Source organism: Hipposideros armiger, unplaced genomic scaffold, assembly GCF_001890085.2.
Source record: "Hipposideros armiger isolate ML-2016 unplaced genomic scaffold, ASM189008v1 scaffold_575, whole genome shotgun sequence".
Taxonomy (NCBI): domain Eukaryota; kingdom Metazoa; phylum Chordata; class Mammalia; order Chiroptera; family Hipposideridae; genus Hipposideros; species Hipposideros armiger.
In genome coordinates this window covers 817561-840404 of record NW_017731925.1, presented here as the reverse complement: position 1 = coordinate 840404, position 22844 = coordinate 817561, and the positions used below count along the sequence as shown (strand labels likewise).

Sequence of the window (22844 nt, the reverse complement as noted above, 5' to 3'; positions counted from 1 at the left end):
GTTTTCATTGTCATTTGTCTTGAGATAGCTTTTGATTTCTTCCTTGATCTCAGTTTTGACCAACTCGCTATTTAGTAGCTTATTTTTCAGCCTTCATGTATTTGTATGCTTTCCAGGTTTCTTTTTATAATTGATTTCTAGTTTCATAACATTGTGGTCAGAGAAGATGCTTGACATAATTTCAATCTTCTTAAATTTCTTGAGACTTGTTTTGTGGCCTAAGATGTAATCTATTCTGGAAAATGTTTCATGTGCACTTGAGAAGAATGTATATTTTGTTGCTTTGGAGTGAAATGCTCTAAAAATATCAATTAAATCTAGGTTATCTAAAGTGTTATTTAAGGCCACTGTTTTTGTGTTGATTTTCTGTCTGTAGAATCTGTCCATTGGTGACAATGGGGTGTTGAAGTCCCCTACTATGGTAGTGTTACTGTTGATCTTTGTCTTTCTGTCTGTCAAAATCTGTTTTATGCATTTAGGAGCTCCTATGTATGTGCATAGACGTTTACCAGGGATATGTTCTCTTGTTGGATCAATCCCTTTATTTTTATGTAGTGTCCTTCTTTGTCTTTTATTGTAGTCTTCATTTTAAGGTATATTTTGTCTGAAATAAGTATCGCTACTCCAGCTTTTTTCTCAGTGCCATTTGTATGAAATATTTTACTCCATCCCTTTACTTTCAGCCTGTATGTGTCTTTTGATCTGAGGTGAGTCTCTGGTATACAGCATTTGCAATGGTCTTGCTTTCTTATCCATTCAGCCACCCTATGTTTTTTTTTTATTGTAGCATTTAATCCATTTACATTTAATGTAATTTTTGATAGGTACATAGTTATTGCCATTTTGTTATTTGTGATCCTTATCTTCATTAGTTAGATTGTTTTCCTCTTTCTTTGCTTAAAGAAGCCCTTTTAACATGTAATGCTGGCTTGGTGGTAATGAATTATTTTAGCCTATTCTTTTCTGGGAAATTCTTTATCTCTCCTTCAATTTTAAATGATAACCTTGCTGGATAATGCAATCTAGGTTGTAGACCTTTATTTTTTATCACTTTGAGAACCTCCTGCCATTCGTTTTGGCCTGCCAAGTTTCTGTAGAAAAGTCAGCTGATATTCTTTTTTTTTTTTTTTACAACAGAGCATGCCTTTTAATGGTGTTTATTTTTCAAAAAAAGCTTCATTTTTTTATTTAGCTTTCTGACTCTGTGCTTGTGCCTTCAACACTTTCACAACAATTTTCTGCTCCTCGATAAGGAAAGCACGTTTGATCCTGTCACAGACACATTTAGCACACATGGATCCACCATAGGCCCTCCTGACATGTTTTTTCATTTTAGACAACCTCATTAGAATTTTAGGTCTCACAGCACGAACTCTGCGGAGTCGGGCTGGGCACACGCCACATGCAGACTTTGGTGCTTTCCCAACCTTCTTGGTATAAAGGTAAACAATTCTATTACCAGGGGTTTGGGACAGCCTAGTTTTGTTAGAAGCTGTATTGTAGGAGAGCCTCCTACAGTATGTCAAACGCTGGGCCGTTCTGAATGCCTTTAGACACTGTTCCCGGAACAGTCAGCTGATATTCTCATAGGGGTGCTCTTGTAAGTAACTTGCTGCCTGTCCCTTGAAGCTTTTAGGATTCTGTCTTTGTCTTTAACCCTTGCCATTTTCACTATGATGTGTCTTGGTGTGGGACTGTTTGGGATCGTCTTTGGTTGGAACTCTCTGCACTTCCTGGGCTTGTATGTCAATTTCTTTTGCCAGGTTAGCGAAGTTTTCAGACATTATTACTTTAAATATGTCCTCGATCCCTTGCTCCCTCTCTTCTCCTTCTGGTATTCCTATGATGTGCATGTTTTTGCGCTTGATGTTGTCACCCAGCTCTGTTAAATTATTTTCAATATTTTGTATTCTTTTTTTCTTTTTGTTGTGTCTCTTGGATGATCTCTGCTATATTGTCTTCTAAGTCACTGATTCGATCTTCTGCTTCATCCAATCTGCTAGTAATTTCATCTAGTTTTTTATTTAATTCAGGAATTGTATTCTTTAGTTCTAGCTGGTTTTTTCATGATTTCTCTATACTTCTTTATAGTCCCATTAATTTCCTTGAACATTCTAATAATCAGTGTTCTGACCTCTGTCTCTGATAGGTTGTTTCCCTCTATTTCTTCTAGTTCCACTGATTCAGGTGGTTTCTTCTGTTCTTTTATTTGGGATGTGTTTCTTTGTTTCCCCATTCTGCCTTACTCTTTGTGCTTGCTTCTATGTAATAGGTAGATCCCCTACATCTCTCAGTTTTTTCTGGGTGGACTTACGTGGCACATGTCCTTTATATTTGAATTACTCAGTCTCCCCATTCTCCTGTGGGTGTGTACCAGAGGTTTTCCTTGTATTGTGTGTCTTCTCTTGTTGAAGTTGAGCTTCGATTGTTTTTGGCTTGTCAGTACATAGGATTGACTCCCAGGCTGACTAGCTGTGAGGATTATCTGTGTCCACAGTTTGTGAGCTGCTGTGTGAGGGTTGATCCCTCCAATGAGGCTTGGCCCCTCTGGGCTCTTGTGCCTCTAATGATTTCCCTTTGGGTGTGACTCTTGTAAGTCAAACCCCATAATGCTCTGGTTTGGTCTAAAGTTGGCCTCTGAGTGTGATGATTCTTGTGCCTCTTTGGCTAGGCCCTGGTGCAGAGTGATTTTAGAGTAAAACAGGTCAACAAGCACAACCACAACAGCCACCAAAGAAAACTAGATACTCTCTCGTGTAAAAAACAACCAAAAACCTACATTCAACATGTACAGAAATATCAAACATACAAAAGAAGAAAACAAACAAAAACAAAACAACAAAAATGAACAAAAAACAAAACAAAATGAAATAAAATAAAATATAATAAGATAAAAAATAGAATAAACTTGAGAAACAAAATAGCAACACCCCCCCAAAAAAAAAAACTTCAGAAAAATGGAAAGAGGGAGGAAAAGTAGAGCAGTAAAAAAAAAGAAAAAAAAGAAGGGAAAGAAAGAGGGTAGAAAAGAAAGGATAGAAAAAGAAAAAATATGCATATATGTCTACACGCCCATATATATGGACATATATATCCACATACATACACCTACATATATGCCTATTTAAAACTAAAAATGATAATGATAGGGAAAAAACACAACCAAAACAAACAACAAACCCCCCCCCCAAATACCCAAAAAAGCCAAAACAACAACAACAACAAAAACACACCAAAAAACAAACAAACAAATAAAGAAAACCCAAAAAACAACCAGTGCCAGTCTTGGCTAAAGTCTACCAAGCTCTCCCCAGGTTGTCCTCTACTATACAAAAACTCGTCTGTACTTTACAGGGGCAGAGCCAGTTACCTGGAGGCTAGAGTGACCCTGGCAATGCAGGTCTATTGTAGATGAGTGGGGTTATGAGGTGTGATTGGTAGTTTTTACAAAGTGAATGCCGTTTCTGCTCTCGCCTGCCCCCAGGTATGCTGAGTGCTGCACAGCCAGAAGGGTTGATGTGCCTCTTCCTGCAGTCTTTCCGCTGGAGGCTGTCGGGGGTGTGATATTTCAGAGCTGCTAAAAGCCACCTGCCAAGGGGCCTCTGAGGGACTCAGCAGGTGAAGTTCCCCTGTCCCCCAGCCTTGCAGGAAATGTGGGAGCGGGTATGTAGGTTCACACTGCGTAGCCTCTTCTTATGCGGAGTTTCTCAACCCCCTGGGAGTAAGAGCACCTCTGTAATCTGACCCTACTCCTCCATTCAGAGGTCTGCTAAAGACTCTGGCATGGTGGGGTCCAAGGTTTCTGAGGGAGGGTGGGGGTGGGTGCTTATCTATGCAGTTGTTTTTTGCTTTCTGTCTAAGAAAAAATGGGAAAAAAAGCCCCACCTCTGTTTTGAGTTGAGGCTGCTTCCGCCTCAGACACTGCAGCCGAGCTCCTGCTGCGCTATTGGAGGGACCACAGGGGTGCAGGAACTGATCTCACCCTGCCACTGCAATGCACTCCACTCTGCCTCCTGGGGTCCTGCATCTCTGGAGCTAAAGGTGTGGGCTGTGTCTTCACGCATCTCGCTTCCCTCTTCTCCCGCTCACAAAGTTTGAGGCTTCTGCCTCAGAATCTGTGCACCACGGAGCTCCTGTTGCATGCCCAGTGGGACCAGGTGGGCACAGGGACTGAGCCCGCCCTGGCTCTGCAACACTCTCTGCTCTGTCTCCTGGGGTCCTGTGGCTCCTCAGCCATGGGTGCGGACCACGCCTCTGCACCCATGTCTTCTCTCTCTCTTCACCCTCTCACCCAGCCCAAGGCTTCTGCCTCAGACTGCAAACTGTCACGCTGTTGCTGCTGTCTAGGTGGGCTGCAAGGAGCAGGGAGCGAGCCGCGGAATACTCTTCTATCTGCTCTCTGAGGCCCAATATCTCAGCAGCCACTGTACGGATTGCACCTCCACAAGTCTCGCCTCCCTCTTCCCCCACTCACCCGGTCTGCCCACCTTCCAGTAATCAGTATGCGAGCCTCTTAGCTGCTCTGTGTGATGGGTAGAGGTTCATTTGATGAATTACAGCTGTTCAAATTGTGGCGCTTTCCAGGGGAGAACTCAGGGAGCCCTCCTCACAGCCGCCATTTCCCCCTTGAAATCCCCTCTCATAAAAAATGTGATGTTTTTTTGTTGTTTAGAGATTAAAGATTTGATAGCAAAGAGGTTTTATTTTCTTTAGATCATCCTTGTATATATTATAACAATTAAAATATTTTTTCTTCTCCCAGCTCTTACATTATTCATTGCACACACTTAAGAAGGAGGATACCAACGTTGTACTTTATTGAGACAGGATGAATGAATGTATGAGAAATTGACTTAAATTTATATACGTATTGGTTCTTATGTGTATATACCATACACATGTCAAAGTTTACAACTTTCAGCTCAGAGATGCAAGATAAGATGTGCTTTAATTTCTACAAGACCCCTTCTTTCTCTGAAACCCCCATTCCCATAATTGTAAAGAGAATGGCTGCATTTGGAATCAAAAGTAGTATACTGGTTTCCCCCTCAGATAACAGGGATCTAGATGAAAACTTGATCAATTTAGCAAAGCTTCCCCATTATTCACTAAGATTGGGTAATGTTATAGCTCATGTAGAATTTCCTATTACATTAAACTGAGCTGCTATCAATAGACTGTACTTCCTTATCACTTTAGAATGCTTCTCACTTTTCTCAAGTTTATAAGTAGGATCTATTTATCTGGGAGTATTTGTCTGATCTATTGATTCTTGACAAATTGGAGAAATGCAAACGGGAGGTTGTTCAGCAGATCGTTAACAAGGTGCTTGGAGTACACAGTGAGATAAAGAGGGACCCCTTCAGGACTAGCTATCCAGATTGAGGTGAAGATCATAATGGAACGTCATAAATCCTCCTGATTATCCCTCTGGTTATCATGGTGATAGGAAAGCACTGCCCTGGAAGAAAGCTATACAATTTTATGATGGGAACATAAAGTTTTCTCTAATATAACCCTTTTTCAAAATAATATGCTTTGGAGCTATGCAGGAGACAATCTTACTCTCATGGTAAGACAGGAAAAATATCAACTAAAAGCTTTTCTGAAAAATAAAATAATGGTGGGAGGATACTTTGTGAGGTGATAAACATGTTGATATTCTTGATGGTGGTGATAGTTTCACAGGTGTGTACTTATCCCAAAATTCATTGCAATGTATACATTAAATATGTGCAGTGTATATATGAGGTCTGACAATTATGTTCAGGAATTCATTCTAAAAAAAGTGCTACGTACTTCATTGCTGAATATCACTATGGTCACCTTCAAAGTGCTCCCCTTGGGAAGCTATCCACTAATGGATGCGCCTAGTCCACCCTTGAAAACAATTTTGGAATTCTTTTTTCTGGAATGGCCATCAGAGCTGTCATCATGTTACCCTTGATGTCCTGAATGTCATCAAATATCTTCCTTTCAATATTTCCTTGATATTCTGGTAAAGAAAGAAGTCATTGGGGGCCAGATCAGGTGAGTAGCGAGGGTGTTCCAATTCAGTTATTTGTTTACTGTCTAAAAACTCCCTCACAGACAGTGCCACATGAGCTGGTGCATTGTTGTGATGCAAGAGCCATGAATTATTGCCAAAAGGTTCAGGATGTTTTCATCTAACTTTTTCATGCAACCTTTCAGCACTTCCAAATAGTGAACTTGGTTAACTGTTTGTCCAGTTGGTACCAATTCATAATTAATAATCCCTCTGATAGCAAAAAAAGTTAGCAACATTTTTGCAACAAGTTCACCATACTTGTCAGTCCTCGTGTGTGTGTGTGTGTTGTGTGTGTGTGTGCATGTGTAAAGAGCTCTTTTGTTCTTTCCAGATAAAGTGGGGGTCAGGTTTTACAGAGGTGTGAGAGGATGACTAAGGGTCAATGGCTACAGAATGTGGGGACACTGTACTGGTAATAGATAAGACAATGAGACTGACTCACTTGTAGCATTTCTTAATTTTAAAACCTATTTTATTATTCATTAAGCATTAGTGCCAATGTGTAAGTATATATATTTAGGAAGGGTGTGAAATTCTAAAGCTTTATAATTTTATTTTGGAAAACAAAAGACAATTTTCTTGATTTCTAAGACTTTTTTTTCTTGCTGTGTAGATGACCTTGCTTCATGTTACATATCTAATTATATATTTCTGCTTGCCAGTTAAATGTTTATTTTATTGCAGTTGGGGGAAAAAATAAGTGTTACTTCATGTCACTTTATTTTCACAAAGTTGTTTACTGTTGGACTCGTTCCACCTTAAAAAGTAGCTTTACGAAATCACAGATGTGACTCCATTTGCCATTTGGATGGCAGGGGAAAATTAGTAACATATTTAAGTTAATTTTATTTATGATCGGTCAAGATAATATTTTTTACGTATGAAATATTTTCTGTCATTTCTTAGATCTGTTGGCCATTGGGAAATGCACATTAGCCTGCTTTAAGATTCTGGAAGAAAATAAACCGAGCTCTGATGTGTGTGTGTGTGTGTGTGTGTATCTCATTTTATAGATGAATATTCTATATCATTATGTCAATGTAGGCACATCCCAGTTCTAAGTTTTAAGCTGTGTGTGCATCAAAGCCCAAGGCATCGTTATAGCTATGAGAAGTGTGCCAGTGTCCCAAATATTAGAGGCAGCAGTAAGTATGCTTTTCACCCTAGTGCCAAATATCATGAAGGACAAAGTCCCATGAGTACTTATTTAATATGCTGTACAAAGTCTATGGGTCCCATTTTACATTGTGTGTGCTACGTTGATGTCTGGATAATCTTCAGTAGCAAACAATTTTAAATATAAATGGTTTTGATCAAAAAAAGAAAGCCTTCTAGAATTGTGAACGCCCCAAGCCCTAATATTATATGTGATGAGGTGTTAGAAGTTAATTGTAAGGTTGTGTTAAACCTGATGTTTTCACATTGCAGAATAAGGCACAAAACAAAGGGCAGAATGATAAATTGGATTGTTTTAAGAGGAAAAACTAATGGTGAATGGAATCAGTGAATCCATGTTACAGTAAAACCACTTGAAGGCCTTAGACAGGTTTAGCACACAAAAGTGGAGACATGGAATAGAGATGTGGGTGGAATAAGAAAACAAAGGTGAGAAGATAGCTATTTTCCCCGTGTTTGGAGGTTTTATGTAAAGAAGAGTGTTTAGATTTGTCATTTGTGACCCTAAGAATCAAGATTGGGAGCAGTGAGAAGTCCCAGTTCACTAGAAGGTAGTGAATTCTCAACTATTTAATTAAGATTGAGAAGGGTAGTTGGACAAGATTATTTCATTTTGATCACCTTTGTCTACTAATATTTTATACAATTCCAACTAGAATTAATGTACAAAATTGAAATTATGCTTTCTTAGAGTAAGTTGAAGTTACCTTCAAGGTTGAAAAACCATTAGCAACCTGGGAAAACATTACAATACATCATAGATAAGAGCTAAAATTTTTACTATGTGGAAGCTTCCTTAATTTAATAGACAACAAATATTGCAAGGAAAGAGAGGGAATACTATGGAACATAATTTATATTTAAAAGAATGTAAATAATATCTAATATTTATATAGCACTTATACTAGGCACTATTCTAAGTGCTAAATTCACCTAATCCTCAAAGCATTTTAAGTTGAGTACTATAATTTCTCCATTATACAGATGAATAAAAATCAAGGCATAGAGAATTAAGTAAATCATCCAATGTCAAATAAATAGCAGATGGTGGAGCAGGTATGTGAATCCAGGATGTCTTGGCTATGAATTCTATACTTTTAATCATTACTACATACCACAGGTTCACAAAATGTTTTCTATAAAAACCAGATAGTGAATATTTTAGGCCTTTCTGGCTATACAGTCTCTATCAAAACTATTCAAATCTGCTGCTGTAGTAAGAAAGCAGGCAGAGATATTATGGAAAAGAATTGATGTGGCTATGTTCCAATGAAACTTTACTTATGGACATAGAAATTTGAATTTCATATAATTTTCATATGTCATGAAATATTATTCTTCTTTGGACATTTTAACCAGCCACTCAAAAATGTAAAAAACATTCTCAGCTTGTAGGCCATACAATAAAGTGTGCTAGGCCAGATTTGGCACAGTGGCTGATTTTTGGCCACTGGCCTATAATTGGCTGATTTCATTTCTATACTGTCACTTAGTATAGTGCATATAATGATCAATAAACAAATGGAAATATGACCAGTTCATTAGAAATAAAAGAAATGCAAACAAAAATTAAAATAGCACAAAATTCTCATCAAATTGAAATAACTTAAGAGAATAAATTAGTGTAACCTTTCTGGTGAGGGTAGGGAGAAGTTTGACAGTATAATACATTTTAATATGTATATACTTTGATGAAACAATTCCATTTCTAAGCTTTATCCCAAAGAAGGAACTAGTCAGGTGCACAAAGATGTGTTTAAAAACATTTTTCATAGATCTTTGTTTATAACAGAGAAAAGCCAGGAATAAGGCACATCCTAAATATTGTTTCATATGAGATTAGTTAAGTAAATTATGGTGCATCCTAATGGTGGAATAGTATCTATTTAAAATGATTGCTATTTAATTATATAGAAAAAAATGTCCATAGTATATTACTGAGGGAAACATCAGATTATAAAAGAGCATGTGTAGGGTAATCCTTTATTATTTTTTAATGGCTTTGTGTGCATGCCTATAGAGATTTTGCAAAGTAGTTTCATTGATATGTTCACTGTGATCATCTCTAAGCAGTTAAGTTTGGGGTGATTTTGTTTTTTGGAGAGGGAGAGTTAATTTTTTTTTATAATATAGTTTGTGCTGCTTCAGTTTTTAATCATGGTATGTATCATCTTTATATTTAGAGAAAAATATAAGTAAAGTTTCTTTTTTTAAATTTTGAATGCAAGTAGTAAGGTTTGACACAAAACATCTACTATACTGTCTTTAATCCATACCTTACAGCCTATGGTCACATCATGTGCCTCAGTCATAATTCCAGGCCTTACTGCTCCTGTCTTTTCACAGCTTCACTAAGAAGCTTTATAGCCATATTTGTGTTTCCCTGTCCATTTTCATTGCCTCAGCACTTCCATGCTCGTATCTTAATTTCTTGGCTCCTCCTACTGGCCCTCTGGTAATCCCTCCCATGTCAGTTCTCTGGTGTTGGAGAAAATTTGCAGACTTTTTCTTGTAGGTAGTAAGAAACAAAAGTGAGAGAATCTGATCATCTTCACTCCCTAATATTACTTCTGGAACTCCCTCTCTCTGCCTTACTATTCCTTTCAAGTCAATGTGCTGCTATGCTTCTGCACTTGGCTCAGATATTTTTCCTTCATTCTGAAAGGCATCTCCACCTTTGATGCCCTCAAAATGTATGTGATAATGTTTAAAAAATTGTTAATTCCTTAAACATTGCCATGGCTTTAGATCCTCCCAAAAAGCAGGTACATTTGAGGTTTCATTGGCCCAGGCTAGGTCTGTTCCAGAGTGAACCATCACACTCTCCCCTCAAATGAATTTTATATTTGAACTACCCCATCACCCTAGGATCCTTAAGCTCAGTGGTGACATGGTATATCCTGGATTTCTGCTTGTTCCCATAGATCACAGGGAGGTACTACTTTCTGTTATAGTTCAAGTCTTATTAGTGTCTGAAAGAGGATGATAAAGGCCAGTGAGGAGTGTGGTGGTAAGAGAACTTGCCCTGCCCTCAATGCTACTTGATTTGCCATGAAACCTACCAACTGTTAGAGCTGGTCTTGGATTTCACCTTGTCTTAAGTTCCCCGACATTGTCTCCCCTCCCACTTAGCTTTATCTTTCAAAATTCATGTCACTAAAATATCAGAAATTTTTCTGTGTTTACTGATATTTCAAGGTTGCCTCTGTAAAAATATGTGTGTAACAAAACCAAACCAGGAAGACTAGCTGCTGTGGAAGGCCTATTATATAATAATATAATACCACTGTGGAAAATGCCTTATGAAAAATATAGTCAGAAAATTCTTGAGAACCATAAAGGCTAATGAGTCCAACACTATTTGCTTCCCTTGTATAAAATGGTGATACAAGGCTCAGTACTCCATGCTGAAAGGCATTGTGTACATCAGTGGGGAAATGACAGTGACCACCTAGCACTGTTATTTGGTAACCTCCTGTCTTTTTATCAGGTGTTAATGGCCCTTCAGAAAGAGAGATGAGATTGTACTGGTACAGTCTGGCTTGCAAAATCACCTGGAGTTTGTCACAAGCACAGTAGAAAGCACTGGAGAAACCTGGGCACTGAGCCATTTGCAAGAGGATATACATGCTTCTCACATCCTACCTGCTGGAGCTGAGGAGAAACATGTAATCTGACACAGGATCCTATTTTCTCCTGCTGTCTTACATTTACACCTAAGGAGAATAAGTGTACAAGTTAATAGTATCATATGATAAGACTCAGGATAAACATATTCTTCATTGATGCAAATTCTTCCATTAATGATCCCTTTCTTTGTTTTAAACACAATTATTTCCAAGCAGATTTTATTTTAAATAAAATTGTTCTTGGGAAAGGTAACACACACAATAATAAATGCCTTCTTTGAATTAATTAATGACTGTATCCATACATTTATTCCTTAAAAATGAGGAAAAATTAGAGGCTTGCTATATGTTACATACTGAGTTTGTCATCTGGGGTATAAAAAATGATCCAATCTGTGATCTCAAAGGACACACCGTATAGTCAAGGAGACAGGACAACACTAATGGGATGTGTTGAATTAGGTGTAAAAATTACTCTGAGGGGAGAGAAAGGGAGAATGACTAATTCAACATAGGGTGTCAAAGGAAGATTTCCCAGGCGAGGGAACTAACTTTGGCACTTGAAAATGAGTGAGACAACTCAGTAAGGAAGGCCAGAAGGACACTCCAGGCAAAGGGCACATGTGAGCAATTTTAACGGGACTGAGGCATGCAATTATTGAATATTCAGGTACTGAGTGCTGGAGGGTCAAGAGAGTGAAAATACAGGCAGTATCCAAATTGTAAAGGGCTTTGCTGTTTGAAATTTATTCTGCAGGCCAAAAATTTTCAACAATATTGATACCTGAGTCCCACCAACCAAAATTCTAATTTAATTAATACAAACTGGGGACTGCATTGGCATTTTTAAAAAGTACTCCTGGTGACCTAATATGCAGCTAGGATTAAAAACCATTGTGACAAGCAATGTAAACAAAAGGCATTGCTTAAAAAGAACTACATTAATGCATGTATTAGCTTCCTTCTACCTACAAGTAGAGGATAGTAGGAGTGTACTGGTGTCTGGAGTTAGATGGCAGAGGAAGGGGATCAAATGTCCAGGGAGAGAGTTTTATGACAGGCTGGATATGAGTCCAGAAACTGAACTCAGATGCATGTAGGCTGAAATCCTGGCTCAACTGCTTCTAACTATTTCACATTCAATAAGTAATAATATTTTAAAGTGTCAGTTTATATGTCAATAAAATAGTTAGAAATAATACCCTTCTCACAAGTTTGTTGGGAAAAATCAATGAGCTAAAACATGTGAAAACATTTAGTAAGGGACCTGGTACAAGTTAGAAATCAACATGGGTTCAGTTATTCTTACTTAAAGTAATATTAATAATCAAAGATAATATTGGCCTTATTCAGTTTTGCTCATTGCTGGCTTTCCCAATGGGTTTAGGACAGTCAGCTCTTCCCTGACCGCAGACACAATTGTAGCGATGTGATGCTTTCCTCTTCATTATAACTACACTGATTTTCTCATTTGCCAGTATTTATAAAAAGAGACATTGTAGAACCCAAAACTTGGATGGGACTTCAGGGGTCACCTAGTAAAATTTCTAATTCCGTGCAAGCATTCCATTTAAGACATCTTCAAAAGGCACCTTTGCTTTGCTCCTAGTGATTGGAAACACACTTCCCAGAAAAAAACAATAACAACAACAGCTTTGTTCTTTAGATCAGGACAGATTAATTTTAAAAAATAGCCATTATCTAGAAATACCAACATAATTCATATTTATATGAGCTGGAAGCAAAAAAAAAAAAGATGAGCAGGTTACAGTTAAAAACTTCCCGCCTCAAACCTTGCTTACAGGCAAAGAGCATAGTAAATTTCTTTTCCGTTAGATTAATAAAACCCAAAGAACTTAAATCTGGCATCCCAAGTTGATATAATGATAACTTTCTCACATAAGCCTAGTACAGTTAGATGTAAAGGGACTTAAAAATGCATCATTATTTGTCTCCTGGTAGTGTCACCTGGCATTACAACCAAGGATCTGAAGGGCCTCAAACTTCATATAGAAAGCTATTTTAAATGATCTGTGTGCACCAGAGAAATGATGGGTTTGGAGGACAGTCTGATTTTCATCATGAAATTTGGAAGATGGAGAATTGAGTGTGTAGTCATTTCCTTGAAACGCTATGTGCAATCTCTTAACACTTGAACAAGGAAACCACTCCAAAAGCAAACAAAAAGCATTGTAACTAATCCAAATTAAAAAATAAAAATATTTATCTCCTGCAGGTGTACAAAGCATTATATTCAGTTTCACTAGGATATTTTTTACAATGACTCAATTATGTAATTATATATTATAGCTGATTGCATTCACTTATAGTGATTATGTAATAAAGCATAATTATACTAATTACATAAACAGATGATCAACTAAAAATCAATTTTATACTAGAACCCAAGGATATTCTCAGATATCAAAGGTAAGAGACTATTACTGTGAAACTACCAAATCAGAACAGTCTCTAATATTCTCTGACCATTAACATTATAGAGGCTTATTGTTTAACTTTTTCTGACCTTTCCAAGCCTTTTAATCCTAAGCTAACTTTAAAAATTTCAGGTCTTTTAGTAATAACCAAGAAGGTGCTCTCTGCATTCAGATATATGTTTATAATAAAATGAGCAGAGAATTTGCATTAAAATCTTGCTGAGTAGAAGAGACTTGTCAGGAAAAGAACTTCAGATGTACTCAGCTCTATGAAATAGCTATGTTCCTGAAAAGTTACATAGAAATCTATTTTTCTGAAGGACAAAATAACTTTGGAATAAAACTGTTGGTCGATTTTCAATTGGCAATGCTGCCCATACTCTATTCTATGGGAGGAATATGTGGAGGGTAGGACACTCATACTTTTCAGCTTAAAATTTCTCTGTAAAGAAGTAGGTAAATATGCCAAAGAGTATTTGATATTTAAGAAAATCTGCACCAAAGTTTTTCATAAAGTGATTAATCCCTCAATGATGTCAGCCTTTGTTAGTGTGAGGACACATGTAAAAGGTTGAAACCAGAGGTTTATGTTCACATAAGAAAAATAAAAATTGGTAAAGTCTTTGCTAGGTTAGACCCCTTTGTTCACCACAACCACAGGAGCCTAACGAAGAAAAACATTTTCAAGCTTCACATTAATCAATTATGCTACCAGAACTGATAGATCTGTCATAGGTCTTCTGTTAAGAATAAAATGTTCCCCTCCCATATTTGGTAGTATCTCTCTAGGATAGATTCCCAGAAATAGAATTACAGGGTCAAAGGCATTTGAAAGCTCTTGATTCATATTGCAAAATTTTTCTTTAAAGGGACTGTATCAATTTCCACTGACTTAGCAATAATGTGACAATCAGGGAGGCACTCCCCCAATTATCAACATTCTGCCAAACATAGCTTCCTTCTTTCCCTTTAGTGTCTCAAAAACCAAGTGACCATTCTTCTGTTCAGAACTTAACCTGGCTCCACCTGCATTCATGTTACCCTTCCTTAAATGATTTTTACAAGCCATTCTCAGCAGAGAAGTTAGGCACTTTGGACTTGGCAATAAATCTTTACTCATTAGCTCACCATGCCTCCTGGGGTTCACCAAACTCAAGGGCCCAGTAGGAGGTGTGAGATCCTCTAAAGAATGCAAAGAAGAAAATAGCTTTGTTGGCTTCTTCAGTAATCAGTAGTCTCTGGGCTACTCCAGAAACTGATCTTGTGGGGATGGCTGTGTGATTTAGAATCCTGTTCTGGCATCTCATTTTGATATGTTTATAACTTGGATTGTAGTTTAGTTGATTTTGATACACTTGGATTAAAGCAGTGGCCATTTCTCCAGCCTGACAACTGGTTGTGCCCTCATTTGACATTCTCTAGCCTGTCCTCGTGCCCAGACCAATTACTTTTTAATATTCCATGTTGCTTACCCTATGAAGTAGTGTGATGTAGTGGAAAGGCAGACTGAGTTCTATACTTGGCTCTTTACAAATTAACTGTCTGGCTTTAGGTGAGTTATTACTTCACATTTCTTATCTGAAAGTAGATGCAGTACTACTTGTCTTGTTTTTGTGAGACTCAAGTGACAGATAATGCAATTATAAAAATTAATAAATGGTAATGATAATATTAAGAGCTATCATTTATTGTGCACTTATGACATACTTTACCTACATTATCACATTTAAATTACATTTCACGTAAGAGGCTCAAAGAATTTAAGTGACTTTACCAAGAAAACAAAGCCAGGAAGTGGTAGAGAAAAAATTTTTACTTCAGGGTCCATGTTAACAACTGTATCTAAAATAACTGAAATATGAAATAGAACATGACATGATTGAGTCCAGAGAGTACATATGTGATAAGTGTGTGAAATCTGCAAGGAACCTCCATATGTTGGACCATGTGGTGTTCCTTAAATGGACCTTCAAACCTTCACCAACTAGGAGTGATGAAAGTGAGTTTGGGCAATAGAGCATAAGAAAGGCAGATGGCCTTCTGGTGATGGGGAAGCTAGTGATGGACTCTAGTAATGAATTCAGGGAACCAGGTAAGCTAGAAATAACTAACATGCTTACCCCGCAGGATTGTGGTGAGGATAAAGTGAGACAGAAGATCAGGAATATCCTAATAACAAGTACTCCTGATTAATGAACAACTTACCATGAAGCAGTCACTATGCTGAATGCTTAGCATATGGGAATCTTGTTTACACTGAAGATACTGATGCAGTAGGTCTAGAGAGGGGCCTGAGATTCTGCAGTTCTAACTTACTCCCAGGTGCTACTGATGCTGCAGGTCTGTGAACTACACTTAAAATAACAAGGACATACATTAACTCATTTAATCCTCAAAACAAACACATTGTACAGAGGAGGAAATTGAGCTAGGGAAAGGACAATTTGACCCATTGTCACACAGTGGCAGAATGAAGATTCAAACCCTATCACATACTCATAATCAGAACACTACTGCTCCTCAATTATACTTGGAAGAAAACAATACCTTTACTTTTGTATGACAGTTTTCCATACTTCTACAGATGCATTATCACCAAACCCAACTAGTGATCTCCTTACAGTAGTAGTCCTCATGAAAGTCTGGGAAGGATTTGGTTGGTCTTTCTGTTGGCCTGTCATGAACATAAATAAGCAGAAAACTTGATCTGCAATTAATCAACATTCCAGACTGAGAAACCGGGCAAGAGATGGAGGTAGATGTTCCTCTCAACTCAGGTACTGGCCTTTCGCAGAACTCTCACTTGGAACTGTGGCCTTGGGCAAAATCCAGATGGGCTGATTCTCTGTCAGGTGAAGTAAAGCCCTTTGTGTTCACTAGAGACTTGAAAGGCCAGCAAATGAATGCTGCCTGTATGGAAACCTGGCATGGCTTAGTTACCTTTTCCTTGAAGTAACTTTATATTTTCCTTCAACCTAAAGGAATTATGGCATCTGTCAGATTTGGAAAAGGAAACGCTAAAACAGAGATTTGAAAGGGGAGAAAATTATCTATATTGTCCAAGTGTTTCATAACACAAGCAGAGAAGAAAGTATTATTGCTGCAAGAGAACTTGGAGATTAACTATTCCAAATCCTTTCTTTTGCACCCAAGGAGAAGGATACTAACAGACTGCCTGACGTCTCACACATAGAGATAATTAAGGTAAAATCCATGTTATAACTCAGAATTCCTGGCACCCAATCCAAGAATCTTCTTGTGGAGCTCTATGTAATACTGGGATATTATCTCTGTTGCTTTTAAATCAGATGGCTATATTATCTTTTAGATATTTTGACATATTTTCTGTTTTTGAATTGTGTGAACATGTCTTACTTTATTTATTAGATATATTATTTCTGTTTATACTTTTAGTAATGTTGATATTTTCCCATGTTTATGCCTTTCTTAGTCCCAGAAAGGATTTGAGAAAATGCGTAACAGCAATATAATTTTTAAAAATACAAGTAACAAGCATGATGTGTTATAATAGAGGCAAAACCAGAACCTAGATTTATTCACTTTCTCACTACACAAAAAATGTGGTCCAAGGAACATCAGCCTCAGCCTTACATGGGAGCTTGTTAGAGATGCATAACCTTAGGCCCTACCCCAGCCCTCCTGTATCAAAATTTGTGTTATGACAAATCCCCCAAGTGATTTGCACACATATGAAAGTTTGAGATGCAATGCTTTATTGCATGCCATAGTTTGTTGTTGCTTAACATATCTCTAAACTTCCCTGCAATACATATGCACCACTATTTCTATATTTCCAATTATGTAGGCTGTTCTGAGGTGTAACAGGAGTCCATATGTAAAAAATCATTTTGTGTAGAGAAAATCTAAACTGCTTTAGCAATCCTGAAGTCAGAAGAATACAAATGCTGCAAAAATTATAGCTAAGTGCAAATGAGGTTTATTGACCCATTTTAAATTTTCTTTCATTATTAAGGCAAAGAAAATGCATTTCCCCCCAAATTTGCAAGATTGAAAATCAATTTAGTGAAGAAGACTCTATACTTGTAAATGTCTAATTACAAAAGCAATTTTCCCTCTTGTCTATAAGAAACTGGAATAATATGCCAGTTTATTCCTTTAAGTGTTATCTGTCAAGTGAGTAACCCCCCCAAATGTGTGTAGCTTCTTAATGTCATTTCTCAGTTTCCCATTAGCCAATTATTTGGTAAATGGGTTTTCTTCTGTCTTTGTTAGCTCTTTTATCAGAAGATAGCCATGTGAAAGAAGCCTAAAGATTTGGTCAAATATTTGTTAGGGGAGGTTGAAACCCTTGTCCAAATGAAGATTTTTTTTTCTTTCATTCATGCTCCATCCTTGCAGGAATTACAGTTTACTCTAACACACAGAGTTAGTGTTGGATGAATTAACTCAGCCATGCAATGGAGTTCAAATTTTTGGGTTCTAGTCTCAGACTAGTTAAGTTTATCTCTTTTCCTGACAGCTATGTTCTATTTATCACAAGAGGCTGGGTATGGAAGTGTGGTTGAATAGGTATATATTGATAATGATTACTGTATTAACAAGCTTTGTTCATGTTGCATTAGTAGCATCATTTCTGTATACAGAAGATAGTATTTATTTAGTAGGAGTGTGTGGGAGAGAGGTCTTTCACAAAACTGCCTCGCCTGTAACTATGCTATTGTTCATGAATTATATTTAGTATTCCAATTAAATTAATATCTTCTCTTTTTGACCTGGTGTGGAGAAAAAAAGATAAAGCTTATTATCAGAGTTTGGAAGAGTCAAGTCAAACAAAAACACTGAATAATCACTGACACAAATGTGAACCATTGTAAAACTTCTGAATGATAAAGACCTCTGTAAATGTGTCCTTCCATAAAAGCAACAAAAACACTGGCAAAATTGTCAAAATTAACTTTTTCATAACTCTATAAATTAACCAAAGCCTCGCAACATCTGAGGATCATTTATTTTAGGAAAAACTGCTGAATGCTGGGAAGAAAAGCAGGATTTATGCTTTTGTAGCTTAACCTAGTCCCCATCTTCCTATTTGCAGCTGTGCAGTAGCCTTGAAAATCAGGAGCCTCACAAATGTTGGTCGCTATGAAAATCTGCAGGCTTGCAGTTATTTATAGGAGGGGGCAGACTGGGTATAGATCTCCTCAAAAATTGTTGTTTCCATTGCATTCCCATTTCTAGAGAGTTTTCACTTTTTGACCTGTCTCACAGCTTCCTGGAAAAAACCCACTCCAAGTGTGTTATCATTATTAGACCTGACTCAGCACTTACTTGGCAAAATAGCCCTATCTCCAGCACATTGGTCAAAATAATCAGAGGTGGGCCAGCCAAGTGCCTCAGTTGGTTAAGAGTTAGCTGAAGAGGGCCAGCTCTGAGCAACAGGGCCGTCAGTTTGATTCCCACATGGGCCAGTGATGCTGCGCCTGAGCTGAGCTGCTGCTGAGCTGCCAACAGGTGGCAAGATGGCTCAGCTGGTGAGAACACGTGCTCTTAACAACAAGACTACCTGTTTGATGGTGGACTATGCCCGCCCACAACTAAGACTGAACTTGGCACCTTGAGTTGAGCTGCTGCCCGGATGGCTCAGTGGATAGAGCACGTCCTCTTAACAAGGCTGCTGGGTTAGACTCCCACATTGGATGGTGGCTACATCCACCCACAACTAAGAGTTTAACACAGCCCCTTGAGCTTAGAGGTCACCAGCTGCCGATGGGCAGCCAGATGGCGACTGGAGCCCTCCAAAACTAAGATGGAAGAACAATAACTTGGCTGGTTCTCCTCCCCAACTCCCCAAAACTGTTCCCCTGTCCCAATTCCCCATTTAAAAACAACAAAACAACAACAACAAAAATACAATCAGTGGCAAAATTTTTTAAAAGATTTTATTGGGGAATTGGGGGAGGTCACAGCTCTGGGGAATTGGGGAAGAGGACCAGTGAAGTTGCTGTCCTTTTGTTCTTCAGTCTAGTTGTGGAGGACGTCGCGTCACTGGCCCATGTTAGTATTGTGATCATTGCGCTCTTTCCGGCTGAGACAGATCAGTCGCTGGCCCTTGGACGGCCACTCATGGCAGCTCATGCCAGCTGCTGGCCACTCACGTTGGCTGCCGGTCACTCACCATAGCTTACGGTAGCCCACGACAGCCTACGCCATCACGGGAGACTCACGGCCATCCAGTTCCAGCTCGAGCTATTCTTCACCATCTTAGCTGTACAGGGTGGGATCTGAACCGATGGTCCTGCTGCTCAGAGCTCGTGCTCCCATGCCAACTCTTAACCAACGAGCCACTCGGCCGTCCCTAAGTGGCAATTTTTTAATACCACAGTTGCTTGAGGCAACAATAACAGTTGTGGTAAGAAAAGGCTGACCAAAACACTTAAAAAATCATGTGGGATAAAAGATGTTAATAAGATTTGAAAAGCTCTGAAATAATACCAGGCAATTTAAAAGGCCACATGCATGTGCAGAGTTGTGTGTATGCTCAGGAAATACCTGAGAGAAAGCCAGTCTTTCATCTTTGGCTGCCCTTGTGGCCTTGTACCAGCCAGATGTGCACATGTGTAAACTACCTGGCTGAGTGTTGAAAGTGCTCCAATACACACAAAGTCCCTTGGCGAAGACTGGGAGACTTACTAAATCCAAGCATTTAAGGAAATCTTAGCCCAAGCATTAGCTGACCAGTAACTTACCAAAGCAGAACATACATTCACACTCACATATAACAAAGAATACGGACTTTACAGGATCAGCCCAGGAAAGTCATTAAACAAAGAACAGCAAAAAACAAAACAAAACAAAACAAAGAAAGAATAATAACAAGAAACCCTGAAGGTGTGAGGTCTGATTTCAAGAGTTGCTACATTAACAGAAAGGTCCGGTTTTCAACAGAAAATTATGAGATACAGATAGAAACAGGAAAGTACATTCTATACACAGGGAAAACAGCAGTTAATAGAAACTGTCACTGAGGGGGCCTAGATGTTGGCCTTTCTATACAAAGACTTTAAATCATGTATTATGAATATATTCAGAGAGCTAAAATAAATCATATTGAGATAATTAAAGTAAGAATGATTTTTTGACAAAAGCATGATATTCATAGAGAGAAAATATTTAAAAAGGAACTAATAGAAATTCTAGAGCTGAAAAGTTCAGTAACTGAAATAAGAAATTCACTAGGGGGACCATATTCTCACCAACATTTATTATCTGTTGCCTTTTTTAAAAAGATTTTATTGGGGAATTGGGGAAGGAAAACAGTGTTGGGGAATTGGGGAAGAGGACCAGCCAAGTTGTTGTTCTTCAGTCTTCGTTGTGGAGAGCACCAGTCACCATCCGGCTGCCCATCAGCAGCTCGTGGCCTCTAAGCTCAAGGTGCCTAGTTCAGTCTTAGTTGCAGGTGGGCGTAGCCCACCATTGAATAGGCAATCTTGTTGTTACCCCAGCTGAGCCATCTTGCTACCTGTTGGCAGCTCAGTGACAGCTCAGCTTGGGTGCAGCGTCACTCGCCAGTGTGGGAATCAAACCAGTGGCCCTGTTGCTCCCAAGCCAACTCTTAACCAACTGGGCCAATCAGCCGGCCCTCTTTTGCCTTTTTGATAATAGCCATCCTAACAGGTGTAAAGTGATATCTCATTGTGTTTTTGGTATGCATTTCCCTGATTAGTGATTTTGAGCATCTTTTCATATACCTTTTGGCCATTTTTATGTCTTCTTTGGGAAAATGTCTGTTCAGTTTATTTGTATTTTGGCATTGAGTTGTATGAGTTCCTTATACAGAGGGTGCCAAAGAAATATATACACATTTTAAGAAAGGAAAACACTGTATTAATATATACTGCTAACAAAAGATGAATACAAGTCACGTTTGACTTCTGCAATTACAACAGGTGCTCAAAGTGGTTACCATCAGCATCCAGACACTTCTGATTTTGGTGAACTACTGCTTGAGCAACGTTGACCAAAGTGTTAACATTTCTTAAAATGGCACTGCTGGCATATTTTGGATATTAACTCCTTATCAAATTTATGACTTACCTTGTACAAAACCCAGATAAAAATGTCACAAGAAAAATATACCCCAACATCTCCTGTGAATATAGATGCAAAAACCTTTGATAAAATTGAATTCAGCAGCGTATTAAGTGGATTATACAACATGAGAAAGAGAGATTTATCCCAGGAACCCAAGGGTGGCTCAATATACAAAAGTAAATTAATGTGACACATCACATTAACAAAATGAAAAAAAAATTAATCACATGATCATCTCAACTTATACAGAAAAAGCATTTGAAACATCCAACACTTTCATGATAGAAATGCTCAACCAATTAGAAATAGAAGAGAACTTCCTTAGGACAATAAAAAATAATTTATGAAAAACCCATAGCTGCAGTGATGCCCCTTTTAACCACTTCTATTCAACATTGTACTGGGAGTGCTAGCAAGAGCATTTAGGCAGAAAAAACAAGATGTCCAAATTGGAAAGGAAGAATTAAAATGACCTCTATTTGCAGATGACATGACCTTATATATAGTACTAATAACTACACACGTACACACAAGCACATACACACACACACACACCACTTGTGGCTAATAAATAGACATACCAAATTTGTAGGATACAAGGTCAACACACAAAAATTAGTTGTATTTCTATACACTAGCAATGAACATTCCAAAAAGGAAATTTAGAAGAAATTTCATTTATATTAGCATGCAAAAGAATACAATAGTAAGAAAAATTCATCCAGAAAAGTGCAAGACTTGTTTACTGAAAACTATAAAACATTAGTGAAAAAAATTAAAGAAGGCCCTAAACAAATAGAAAGCCACTGGGCCGGCTGAGTGGCTCAGTTGTTTAAGAGCTTGCTCAAGAGTGCGAGCTCTGAGCAACATAATCACCAGTTCACTTCCCACATGGGCCAGTGAGCTGCACCTGAGCTGAGCTGCTGCTGAGCTGCCAACAGGTGGCAGGATGGCTCAGCTGGTGAGAACATGTGCTACTAACAAGGTTGCCTCTTTGAGATGGTGGGCTATGCCCACCCACAACTAAAGACTGAACTCTGCACCTTGAGCTAAGCTGCTGCCGGGTGGCTCAGGGGATAGAGCATGTGCTCTTAACAATGAGGCTGTTGGTTCAGCTCCTTCATGGGATGGTGGCTATGCCCACCCACAATTAATTGAAGACAGCACCTTGAGCTGAGCGGTGCCACTGGACTTGGAGCTGAGCTTGCTGCGCCCTCCACAACTAAGATTGAAGGACAACAAGTTGGCTGCTCCCCTCCCCCAATTCCCCAATAAAATATTAATAAAAACGAAAGGAAAGCTGGGCCAGCCGAGTGGCGTGATGGTTAAGAACTGGCATGGGACGCCAGAGGGCCCCAGTTCATATCCCACATATGAGGGCAAGTGACACTTCCCTCCACAGCTAAGATGCTGAACAACAGCTCAACCTGGAGCTGGGCTGCTGTGAGTCGCTGGCGATGGCGTAGGCTGCAGCCCCTG

At 38.5% G+C, this 22844-nt stretch overlaps 1 pseudogene; it reads right to left on the bottom strand.

Annotated features, from left to right (window-relative positions):
• Positions 1–1142: 1142 nt before the first annotated feature.
• On the bottom strand, positions 1143–2356 carry LOC109371506 (60S ribosomal protein L34 pseudogene; annotated as a pseudogene).
• Between the last annotated feature and the right edge of the window lie 20488 nt (positions 2357–22844).